The sequence below is a fragment of the Syngnathoides biaculeatus genome, chromosome 12 (assembly GCF_019802595.1).
Source record: "Syngnathoides biaculeatus isolate LvHL_M chromosome 12, ASM1980259v1, whole genome shotgun sequence".
Taxonomy (NCBI): domain Eukaryota; kingdom Metazoa; phylum Chordata; class Actinopteri; order Syngnathiformes; family Syngnathidae; genus Syngnathoides; species Syngnathoides biaculeatus.
The window spans coordinates 29,606,288-29,618,654 of NC_084651.1; the positions used below are offsets into that span (position 1 = coordinate 29,606,288).

At 41.7% G+C, this 12,367-nt stretch overlaps 1 pseudogene; it reads left to right on the top strand.

Annotated features, from left to right (window-relative positions):
- Positions 1 to 3,177: 3,177 nt before the first annotated feature.
- LOC133510312 (5S ribosomal RNA) lies at positions 3,178 to 3,296 on the top strand (annotated as a pseudogene).
- Positions 3,297 to 12,367: the final 9,071 nt, after the last annotated feature.

A 12,367-nucleotide genomic window follows, 5' to 3' on the forward strand; every position in this document is an offset into this window, starting at 1 on the left:
CTCCGTTACATGTGCTCACCTCTCTCCACAACTCTTTTGAGTGGAACGCTGCCTGCCAGGCGGCCTTCAGCAAAGTCAAGGATGGCTTTACGTCAGCCCCGGTCCTCATCCTGCCCGACCCGGAAAGACAGTTTGTCGTGGTGGTGGGCTGCTCCCGTTGACTGCCTGCCTGATCCCCGACACTGGACTGAATAAAAACTGCCTTCATGTCTCCCGAATTGTGCATTTTGGTCTAACCCCGTGTTCTGGTCATGACACTAGAGAATCATCTTAGTGCTCCACTCTGGACCTTCTGAATCCACTGCTTCTATCAAAATCACAGTCACATAAGAATCAGAACCAGAATCAGCTTTATTGGCCAAGTGTGTAAAAACACACAAGGAATTTGTCTCCAGCAGCCGGTGCCACACTGGTATGATATTCAGAACAAAGAAGAAACAAACTAATAAGAACAACGAACAAGAGACATTCCGTTATTAGGAACTATTCATTATAAGAGTCACAGATGACCTTGTTCAAGTGGCATGCAAGTCTTCAAGGGTGGGGAAGGTGGTACCGATAATCCGTTCAGTGTTTAATTGTCTGTTGCAGTTGGAGTTTGTCCTTTTTTGTGGCAGGCCCAAACCGGACATCATGGACGTACACAGTACTGATTGAATGACCACTGTGTAGAACTACCTCAGCAGCTCTAGAGACAGGTCATGCTTCCTTTGAAGCAGCAAGAAGTACCGTAATCCCTCGTTATTCCTGGTTAATTGGGACCAGAACCCCATGTGAAAAGTAAAAAACCTGAAAGGGGATGTATGTTTATGTGGGTACCAGAACATTTAAAATGTGTAAACAGTATTTGCACTTTGCATATTTGAGTTAAAAAAACCATATTTAGTTAAATCTTTAATTATAAAACCTTATAGATGTAATATGTACACTATTATAAATTTATAATACAAATAGAAATTATTAAACACCGCCTTGTGATTGGCTAGCAACCACTTTAGGGTGTACCCCGCCTCCTGCTCGTTGACAGCTGTGATGGGCTCCAGCATGCCCCGCGACCCTTGTGAGGATAAGCAGCAAAGAAAATGGATGGATGGATGGGTGGATTAGAAAACATTTACTTTATTATATTTTTATATAGTTACCATTCATCGCTCTGAGACTTCTGTTGGAGCCACCGTTTGTGGACCAGAAGGTCTAATCAACAATACAGCATTTATAGTTGGCATACTTGAGACAAAAATTACAACAGTACAAATGTCTAGTTCAATAACAATAAAATAACATTTCTATTGCAGTACAGAAAGTCACAATGAAAGCAAACGTGTAGCACCGAATGTCCATGACACACAGCTATGACGTAACCCCGACATGCAGGTGTTACATCACTTTTGTTTCACCATTTTTTGGGGTGAACCTGGCTCAGGTACACCTTTGCACTATACTGCAACATCCACCAGGAGCTTTTGACGCAAAATAACAGTTTTAAATGACTTTTGGTGCAAACATAAGATTCCAGACAAGCCAGTGAGATGGCCAGACTCACCGGGGATTGTTGTCAGGCCAGCAAAGTGGTGGAGGTGGAGGAGAGAGAGGAAGCAGAAGCGGATCCATCGGTCCGTCCACCTGCTAAGGCTAAAGAACAATCCACACAAACCACCTCTTCCAAGCCTATACCTTACCCAGGCCAGATCTATCACCATTTTATTGTGGAGCGAGCAGGTCACACTCTGCACCGCTGAAATTGGGCTGAGAACTCCAGTAAAAGGAGAAATGAGGGGTTCTTGATGTATGTGCATGATGACTGGTGCAACAGTTTATTGAGACTATTCACCCGTCATTGAGTACAGGTCTGTTAAATGCCACCCCTTTTACATCCCAAGGGAGGTAACTGTGGCCCTCATTATGGCTGTTCACATCCCACCAGATGCTAACACTAATGCTGTGCTCTCTCTCCTGCTGAACATCATTAATGAATAGGGGGCCCACCCCAAAGGTGTTCAGATCATAGCTAGGGATTTTAACAGGACCAATCGGGCCCAAACCAAAGGTGTTCAGACCACATTTTGGTGCTGGTAATTCCTTCATACATCCCCCTCACATGCAGATCCAGGCCCACACGAAGACTGTAATAACCTGGCCAGAGCCTGCTGTCGGTGAACTTCAGGTCTGCTTCCAACACACAGAGGAAGTGCTGGAGAGCAAAAAGGGTGGGTACTCTGAACTGCTGTTTGGTGCAAAGGCACAAACAACAGTCAGGGCCTGTCCTCCCACCTGAAGGCAGAGGGAGACTACCCTCTCATCCGTGTTGGCGTCGAGCTGGGGGGCAATAAGTATACCCACAACTGCTCAGCATCTCTGACTCTGCGCAACTCCAGAGTCGAGGAGAGCCAACTCCAGTCAAGAGGACTGGTACCAGAGCCCAAGCGGTGCGTAGGGGCAAGTCCAACTATATCTATAAATTACTCTTTTTTTTATATTATTTTATTGTCATTCAAAATGTGTTTCTTGAGATTTTAGCCCAGTAATCCATATCATCAGACACAGAGATGTCTTTTTCAATTATGCAACTGGTATGTTAAACTAGTACTTGAGATTTATTTGTCTATTTTTGTGACAGTACTTCTATTATTTTCTGCACAAAACTGGGGAGTTCGACAGTACTCACGCTTTGCAAATCTTTTTAGGAGTGTTGTTCAAATGTTATTTTATTGAAGGAAGTTACTGCCTCTAATATAAAATTCCCTGAATAAGATTTCACGTTAGAGAAATATCTTATTGTTGAATAAGTGATGTAGGTGGTCAATTTCACTTTGTTCCCATGTGGTGTAAAGAACAGGTATTTTGTTCATGTCAAAATCAGGATTGTGTCAGACTGAGGAGGAATGATTTGGTGCTGAGATTGTATGGTTTTAAGCTTATAAACACAGAAACAGCAATAATTGGTTGCTTAAAACAATTGTAGCATTTGAGACTTGTACAAATAAATGGGATGTTTGAAATTTTGGTGCGATTAAAGTATAAATGTTCTAGTTCCAACCAAGATTCTTGTTCAACATTTTGATGAAAACATTTAGTGAATAACTCTATTTGGCTAGCATAGTAATCATTTTTTAAATTGGGTGTATCAAGTCCCTCTTCTGGTTTACCTTTCTTATGGATAGTGTTACTTGTAAACTTGCTTACAGCCATGCTACCCTGAGAACGCCTGATCTCATCAGACCTCGGAAGCTAAGCGCGTTTGGCCCTGGTTACTACTTGGATGGGAGACCGCCTAGGAATACCAGGTGCTATAAGCTTCTCTCCCCGGCAAGAATGAAGAGGGGTTGTGTCAAGAAGGGCATCCGGCATAAAACTGTGCCAAACAAATATGTGTTCATCTGAGATGGCATGCTGTGGCGACCATTAACGGGATAAGCCGAAAGGAAAAGAAGAAGTGTTACTTGTAAATTTAGAATCATGAAATCCCCTTGGTCAAACCAGCAAAATATGAAAAAGCATTTTGTGTTTAATTTAATCACAATACAATACAATATAATAAAAAAACTAACAAAATAGAGTTACAATGGCAGGTTAGTTACGTGTAACACGAGCTTACAAATGAAACGACACATAGTGACCACAATCCGAACGAATGTCCCCAGAGGTTGTTGGAGGATGCTTTTTTTCCTCTGCGTGTTCGTTTAATTTCGGGTAGTGAGAATGTTGGTTATCCAAATAAAGGCTGGAGTTGATGAACAGTTTCTTCAAAGAATTTACTTACAGAATATTGCGGGCACTTATGAGTTACAGACAATGGCTGTAGAGAGCAGATCACAAGTGCGAAGATACAGAGAAAGCACACATCCTTTATCTTGTCAGAAGGGCAGACTATGGGTGATATCAAACCTGTGGCGTGAGATCGGAGCTTTCCACTGAGACAAAGGGTTTCTGTCTCAACCGGTTCTAGCTGGCAATGGATTATTACAAAGTGTCCAGTATGCAGTTCATCAAGGTTGGCCTACATGCAGAGATGTGTTCAAGGACACATCTGGCTACAGAGCAGAGCTCTACTGAGGACATAAGGAAATTAAGGAGTCATGACTAAATACGGGCATAAGACATACTTCAAGGTGAATGTTATCCGTTCCTCTAGGTTAATGTTTTTTCCAGCAACGAAGTAATGAATCCAGAAATGTCCAAAAGAAGTGAGACAGAAGGCAGGGTAGGGAAAGACGAGTCGTTACTTGTACGAAGCAGCGGGTGGTTGTAGGTTGCTCCGACTAAAAGTCATCCCATCAGCACTTCTCGAAGGTTCCATAAAGATCCGTGTTCGACGAAGTAATTGAGTCCCCTCTTTCAGAACGTTCACCAAAATGTCTGTGTCAGATGACGTAATAAAGAATGTACATAAAGAAAAATAAAGAATAAAGAATGAATTTCAAACAAATGAAATAGAATGTCATACATAACTAAATATAGACATAACAGTAGCTAGGCTGATTCTAGTCTTCCCTTTTTTAGAGTAAAATTTAAAAATGGCAGAGTCTAGCATTTAGAATAATTTTAAAGCAGCACTGAATAATTGAAAATAAATAATTATTTTGTGTTAACGTCGGGGGTACAGTGGAGCAAGTGGTTAGAGCGCTGGCCTCACAGTTCTGAAGACTGGAGTTTGAATCCCAGCCTCGCCTGTGTGGGGTTTGCATGTTCTTGCCATGGCGACATGGGTTTTCTCTGGGAATTCCAGTTTCCTGGCACATCCCAAAACATGCAATAATTGGAGACTCTAAATTGCCCTGTGGTGAAATTGTAAGTGAGAATTTTGTCTCTCTATGTGTTCTGAAATTGGCTGCCAATCAGTTCATGATAAGGCTTGTGCTTAATAACAATGGGATTGGCTGCAGCACTCCCACAACCCTCGTGAGGATAAGTGGCTCAGAAAATGGATGGGTACACTCAAAGTCTAATTAGATGGTAAAGGAAATAAAGTCCAAATTGTGAAAATCCAAAACATGATGAAAATAAAATTTGCTTTTAAAAAAAAGTATATTAAATGTATTTGGTTGGTCTTCAAAACAGATGTATTATGGAGGACTAGATGTTCATATTCCTCTATTCATGCATATTTTGGCTCCGATAAAGATCTATGGGATGTTAAATTAAGTGATGGCACCCTAAGGGTTATCAAGTGGGCTTCCTTGCGTTGTCAAGCGTTTCGCTGATAGACCCACGACACTCTCGAGAGGGTTCAGCAGTGTATCCCAACGTCCCAGGTTCAGCCCTTAGGCGCCATCAGTTCTCTTGAATGCTCAATTGGCGTCTTTTCTTTTTATCCACAGCCACTTCTGGCCTTTTCCGCTGCCTTGGAGAGATCTCTGACTGCTTGCCAATGGGTCTTCCCTCAGACTCCAATCTCTCTGAGTAACCTGGATGTAGAGGAGGCTATAAACCCTGCCAGCTTACTGCCACTGGGTGTACCTGTGCTCTTCAGCCTTGCTGTTGCACTTCGGCCGCAAGTTCTGCATACAGTACCTCAGCCACTTCCACTTAAAAGCCTCCTCGACTGCCCCTTCCCAGGGCACTGTGAGCTCGTGGATGTTGACAAGATTGCGAGAAGCAGACCAAAGCACTAGCTCTGGTCGTAGGGTGATTGTTGATGGAAAGCAAAGCTTCTTGTCCACATCTGCCAGCAGCTTCTAGTCTCGTGCACTACCCAGTTGTGACTTGTTGTTGTGGACGGTTTGACTCTCCCCCTCCCGGACAACCAGCCTTGATTGCCAGTTGGCTGCCGAGGGTGGAAGGGCGTTCACCCTCATCCCCTGGTTCTCCAAAACACCAGTGAGACACTTCAGCACTTGGTTGAGCTACCAGGTGTAACGGCCTTGAGTAAGGCTGGTCTTGCAACCAACCAGGATTTGCAGTGTTGTCGGACTTGGGCATAACAGGGACTTGGGATCTTTGGCTAACCACTGGTTTAGGTTCATGGGAGAAGGCAAGATGTCATATACTGCTCTGATGGTAACACAAAATGCTTCCATCTCACACAGCTCTTTCCAGGTGATCATCCTTGCCTACACTCCTTCCCAGGCAGCTTTGGCGCACCTTTTTGCATCCTCTTCCCGACGTACCTCCTGCACCACCAGCTTGCGCCACTCAACAGTAGTCTGCACTCTGCCAACAATGTACTTGTGTCTGAGTGCTGCCGTTGTCTTTTTAGTTGCAGCCAGCGGAGTCCACTTCCTCCCAGTGGCCAGGATGAGGCAGTCTGGGCTACAAGTGGATTGCTGGAATCTAGTAGCAACATTTCCAGTCTTACTTTGGCACACTTGTACTCCTCTGCCAGGCTGGAAATGAGCAGGTGTAACATCCCTTTACCATAGAGCCCAATGCTGCTAAGTCTCCTGGGAAGGACAAGCCACTTCTTCACAAACGAGCTGACCAGGCTCTCCAGCCTTTCTACCTTTGAGAGAGGGATCTCATAGAGAGTGAGTGGCCAAATGAGTTGAGGAAGTAACCCCCCAATGCAAGCACCAGAGCTTGAACTTCCCATGAAGCAGGGTTCTGTAGATTCTTTCCAGGCCACTGGCCACCTCCTTTCTGCTCTACTTGCTCTTTGTCATTAAGAGCGGAATCGTACCACTGGCCCAAGTTGTTCACAGGTTTCTCTGAGACAGTTGGAATTAGTTCCTCACCAATGTGAAAGCGATGGTTTGACAGTTTTTCCTTGATTATGGAGATGCTTCTAGATTTACTCGGCTTGATCTTCACGCGAGGCAGCTCGATGTTTTCCTGCAGCTTTTTAACAATCTTGCAGTGCAGGCCTTTTGTTGTGGTAAGTGTGGTGAGATCATCCATGTAGGCTCTCACTGAAGGGAGACTTACCTCAGCTCTTATTTCCTGCCGCACCAACCACCGAGTGAGAGGCCCGGAGGATGACCTCCATGGCCAGGGTGAATTGCACCGGGGAGATGCTACACCCAGCCATGATTCCCACTTCCAGGTGCTGCCATGCAGTGGTGTATCCTACTGTTGTAACACAGAGCTGGATATCCTTGAAGTAGACTCTAAATAGGGTTGTAAGTGCTGCTGGGATCTTGAAATAATTGAGCGCTGTCCACAGCTACATATAATGTGAAGGTGTTTTTCCATCACAGTACACGTTTCAATTTAAAATTTGAAACAAAGATTTTAAGATCGAATTTCTAATGGTTCATCCATGAAAAAGAAATTCCGTTAGTCATTGGTAAGAATCCTTTCATGTCATGCGAGATATGGTTCACATACTTTCTTCATAATGAAGCCTACAGCAATGACCTCATACATAGACCACATACAAATTTTAAAACCCCGACTGAATGGATGGTTACAGTATGCTTAAAGGTTTAATGATTTTGTTTAGATTGATGTTTCTTTAAATAAACGGTTTCAAACCAAGATATACTAGGAACTACCCTCTTCAAACTAAAAGAATGTTGCTGATCAGACCCTATAATGCTAGTTTATTGTTACTTCACAAATCCACCATTAGCATTTTGTAACAATTACAAACACTAAGACTTGATTTGATACGAAAGACCAACATTCAACACAGTTGTGGCAAAATTGGGAGTATTCAATTATTAACAGCGGTATGTAATGATGAAACATGAAACATTCCACCTGTAGTGTCTCGATAGCATTTTTTCATTGTATTTGTCGCAGGGCAGAGTGATATGCAGAAAGTAATATTTCTCAAAATGTGCTGGCACAGTGGATAAGCTGGAAAGCGTTGGCCTCACAGTTCTGAGCTCCCGGGTTCAAACTCCGCCTGTGTGGAGTTTGCATTTTCTGCCCGTGCCTGTGTGGGGTTTTTCCAGGAACTCCAGTTCCCTCCCGCATTCCAAAAACATGCAACATTAATTGGACACTCTAAATTTCCCCTAGGTGTGATTGTGAGTGTGGCTGGTTGTCTCAATGTGCCCTGGCTGGCAACCAGTTGAGGGTGTACTCTGCCTCCTGCCCATTGACAGCTGGGATAGGCTCCACCACTCCCATGACCCTCGTGAGGATAAGCAGCTAAGAAAATGGATATATGGAGGGATGTGGTATGAGCATCACAAACCTTTAGTGCTTCAACTGTGTATTATGTACTCAGGTCCTGTCAATAAAATGAAATTGTCTTAAAAAGGGTTTTTTCAACCAATTATGCATAAAATAAACTAAATTATACTGCATAAACACACTTCTAGTGGCGCAATCGGTTTGTTTTGGGGATGTGGGAGGAACTCAGAGTGCCTGGAGAAAACCCATGCAGCCACGGTGAGAACATGTAAACTCTACACAGGCGGGATTTGAAATCCCGATCCTGAGAACTGTGAGGCCAACGTTCTACAGCTGCACCAACCATGCCGCCCATTTCAATACACAAAAAAAACAAATACTTTAAAACAGTGGAAATACTTTAAAATGCATGAGAACAAAATTTGTTTTTAACATGGACATAAAAACATTCACTTGGGGTTGACATTACCTCTATTGGCAACTGATTAATTTTTTTCCCAGCAGAATAGCTAAATGCTGCTTCACCGTGTTTGCTTTGGATTCTGCGCTCCACTATTTGACCTGAGTCAATCGATCTCAGAGCTCTACTGGGTTTGTATTCTGTAAACATTTCTTTCATGTATTCAGGACCTAAACCATTTAGTGAAAGACCAGTAGGAGAACTTTAAAATCGATTCTAAAACTGACTGGAAGCCAGTATAAAGACATTACAATATGTGTTATGTGGTCTGACCTCTTTGTTGTTTTATCTTTGCAGCAATTATGCTGTACATAAATGGAAAAAGTTGCCAACAGAGGTGACGTCAGCCCCAAGTGTGAATGTTTTTAAATCAAGATTGAAAACTTTTCTTTTTTCTCATGCTTTTTACAGTATTTCCAATGTTAATGATATTTCTTCCACTGTATGCTGTTGTTTAATAGTAATTTTATTTTTATTTAAATATATATATTTTGCTGTCATTATCAGTCTTTTTCCCATTTTAAATGTTTTATCTCCATCGATTCATCCATTATCTACCATGCCCTCCATGTGGAGAAAATTCTGAAAGATAAAAAGAAACAGACGAGCTACAACTTTTAATGGAAAGACACTGCGACAGCAAGCAGAACATTTCAGAACAGAAGAACAGGATAAAATGAATGAAGACTTTCTTAATGTAACAATGTGGTACAAAAAAACTCCAGGCCCAGATTTTCATTACAAAAACAAACTCAACAAATACACTCCTGAAAAAAAGAAGAAAAAAACTGTTGATTATCTGCACACAGATAATCTGGGTATGGCAGCCACAAGGGTCAGATTCCCACAGGCCTTGAAAAACAGACGCTTAATGTTGCAACATGTGTCACTGTTTAAACCATATGACACACCCTCGGAGTGGTTGTGAGGTTTCATTAAAAGAGACCAAACAGCAACTGATTGGAAACTAGATGAGGAACATTTGAAAAGTACAGGTTGGTGCAGGCTGTCACTTTCATCAAAAGTGATGCGGTATTGACTCTTACCTCTTAACAGAGGAAGAGGAAATATTTTTAAAAGAAGTCCCAGAATGCATATGGTCAATGGGACTATCAGATGTGGGACTCATTAGGGAAGCGCAACCTGTACAAATTAGACCTAAAACAGAATATAGACCATGCATGAAATAATATCCATTAAAACCAGATGCATTTGATGGCATAAAGCCAGTTATTGAGTCATTATTTACTGCAGGGGTAATAATTAAATGTCCAGACTCTCCCTGCAACACGCCTATTTTTTCCTGTAAAAAAAAAAAAAAGGCACCCCCATCTGGAGGTTGGAGAAAGGTTCAAGACCTACAAGCTGTAATACAGCGAGCACCTTGTGTCCCAGAGAAACATACACATTGGTGAATTCATTGAGACCAGATGCAAAAGTTTTTACAGTAGTAGATTGAGTTCGTTTTGCATCTGGTGGCAACAATACATATTTACCAGGTTATCTCAAGTGTACTGTTAAAGGCTAACAATTTATTCACAAGTTATGACAGCCAGTATGTTCACATTTGAACTATCAAGTGGCAATCAAATTCTACTTTATGTAGATGGTGTTTTTCTTGCATCACCCCAGAAGGAAACTTGTAAAAGTGATACAATAGCATTGTTAAAAGATTTAGCAAGGAGGGACACAAGGTGAGCAAGAACAAACTACAAATTTGTAAACAACAAGTTAAGAATTGAGGACACAACCTTAGCACAGGAGGACAAATTTAGATGATAGAAAAATAGTTGTATTTAATGCACCAAAACCACAAACTAATTATGGAACAATAACTGCGCCTTTGTCCAAATTAATGTATGAGGAAGACCTCAAAATGACATCAGTGTTAAAATGGACAGAAGAATCAGAAAAAGCTTTCTATGAGGTAAGAAAGAACTCGTGCCAGATTATAGCAAATCCTTCATGCAGATTGTCATGGTCATTTTATGACCTCAGTTTTAGCGCAACAACATAAAGACTAAGCGTAGCATGTGCATTACCCCAGTGTGTAAGAGCAGTTATTGTGACATGTATTGCTGTAGAAACAAGTTCAACCATAGTTTTGTTCCATCCTCTGAGTCTAAGAGTACCATATGCAATCACTGCACTGAGTACTGAGAAAAAAAAGTGATGTTGAACCCAGCAACAATTTTTACTACGTCATGAGAAAGGCATGAGGATGGTGCAAAACATGATTGTCAAAAGTTAGCAGAAATATGAGCCAAAAGTAGAAGTGCCCTGAGAGATCAGCTTTTAGAAAGAAGAGAAGTGCTATTTGTAGATGGCTCATCGATGAAAATGAATGGTATAGACAGCCAATATGCATTTCCAACAGTGCATGTTTTTGCACAGCACTTGAAAAAAATAAGGGGAGGAATTCATCCACAGCCAAAGTAACACATGCAAAATTGTTCGTTAATTTTATTATTGCAATGCAAATGCCAAAAAACTGTTACAGTAAGCAAATGCCTCACACGTACATCAAACAAAGATATGATTTCATTGGGAAATGCTTTTGCTGATAGAATACTGAAGGAAGCTGCATTGAAAAAAAAGACAAATGACAAAATTTTGATAAAAGAAGATGTGCGCAACATCGTAAAAAGACATCTGTGACCAAAAAACAAACAAATCTTATAAATAGGCGGCCATTTTGAGCTATGATTTTGTCACATATCTCAACGAGGAGGGATATGAGTCGATACAATCAACATTACACAATTTATGGATCAAATTTTTATTTAAAAAATGTAGGACATGCAAAGACATGTGCAAGACAGAATCCATAAGGTAATTTGAGTCAATTTAGAGGACGGTTCCTTACACCACAATATCTGTTTAAAAACTTTCCATGAGTCTATTGAATTAAAAGTGAAGGGAAAAAAAGGGTTTGGTCATGATAGATGCCTTTTCAAAATGGATGGAACCCTTTCCAAGCAAACATGCCAACAGCTTTAAAAATAGCAGAGTGGAATACTCGAGTGAATTTGTCTCATTGTAAGAAGTTTATTGATTTTGAAACCATTGTTAATACTAATGTGTTTCATTGGCTATTTGTAAGAAAGCTGTTTTCATTCCCACTGCCAAAGTCGCTGTAGTCCAAAGGGGTCGTGGTATTTAGAACCCTTCCGTCTCACTCTGGTGAAGAAAACACTCCGACCGAGGCATTTAGGGAAGTGAGTCTGCTATCACAATAGCAACTAAACTGTTAAATTTTTTGTTGGATGTTGGATGTTATTTTTTCTGCTCCAGTGGTACCTGTGGGAACCACCCAAGGTCCTAAAAAACGGCATAAAAAAAAGGGGGGAATTTGAGTTCATTAAAATAAACACTAAATTAGATGTAGAAAGGCCTTTCACAATAATAATTGGGTTCTCATGGTAGAAAAAATGTGTCACAGTGGAACAGCTGTAAGGCTTTAGCCTCACAGTTCTAAGGACTGGAGTTTAGTCCCAGCTCATCCTGTATGGAATTGCATGTTTCCCCAATGCCTGTGTAGGTTTCCTTCGAGTCCTCCTGTTCCCTCCCGCGTCCCTGGAGCGTGCAACATTGATTGGACACTCTGGAGTGTCCCTACGTGTGATTGTGAGTGTGACCGTCATCTGTCTCAATGTGCCGTGCGATTGGCTGGTGGCCAGTTCACTGTGTACCCTGCCTCCTGCCCGGTGACAGCTGGGATTGGCTCCAGCACTCCTGTGACCCTTATGAGGGTAAGTGGCTAAGAAAATTTTACTTATGAAAGGAACGGTGCCTGATAATGCAGAAAAAAATGGGTTTCTGTGTATACACTAACAAAACATTGTTTTCTAATGATGTACACCAAATTTATTGGAACCGCAAACAAAT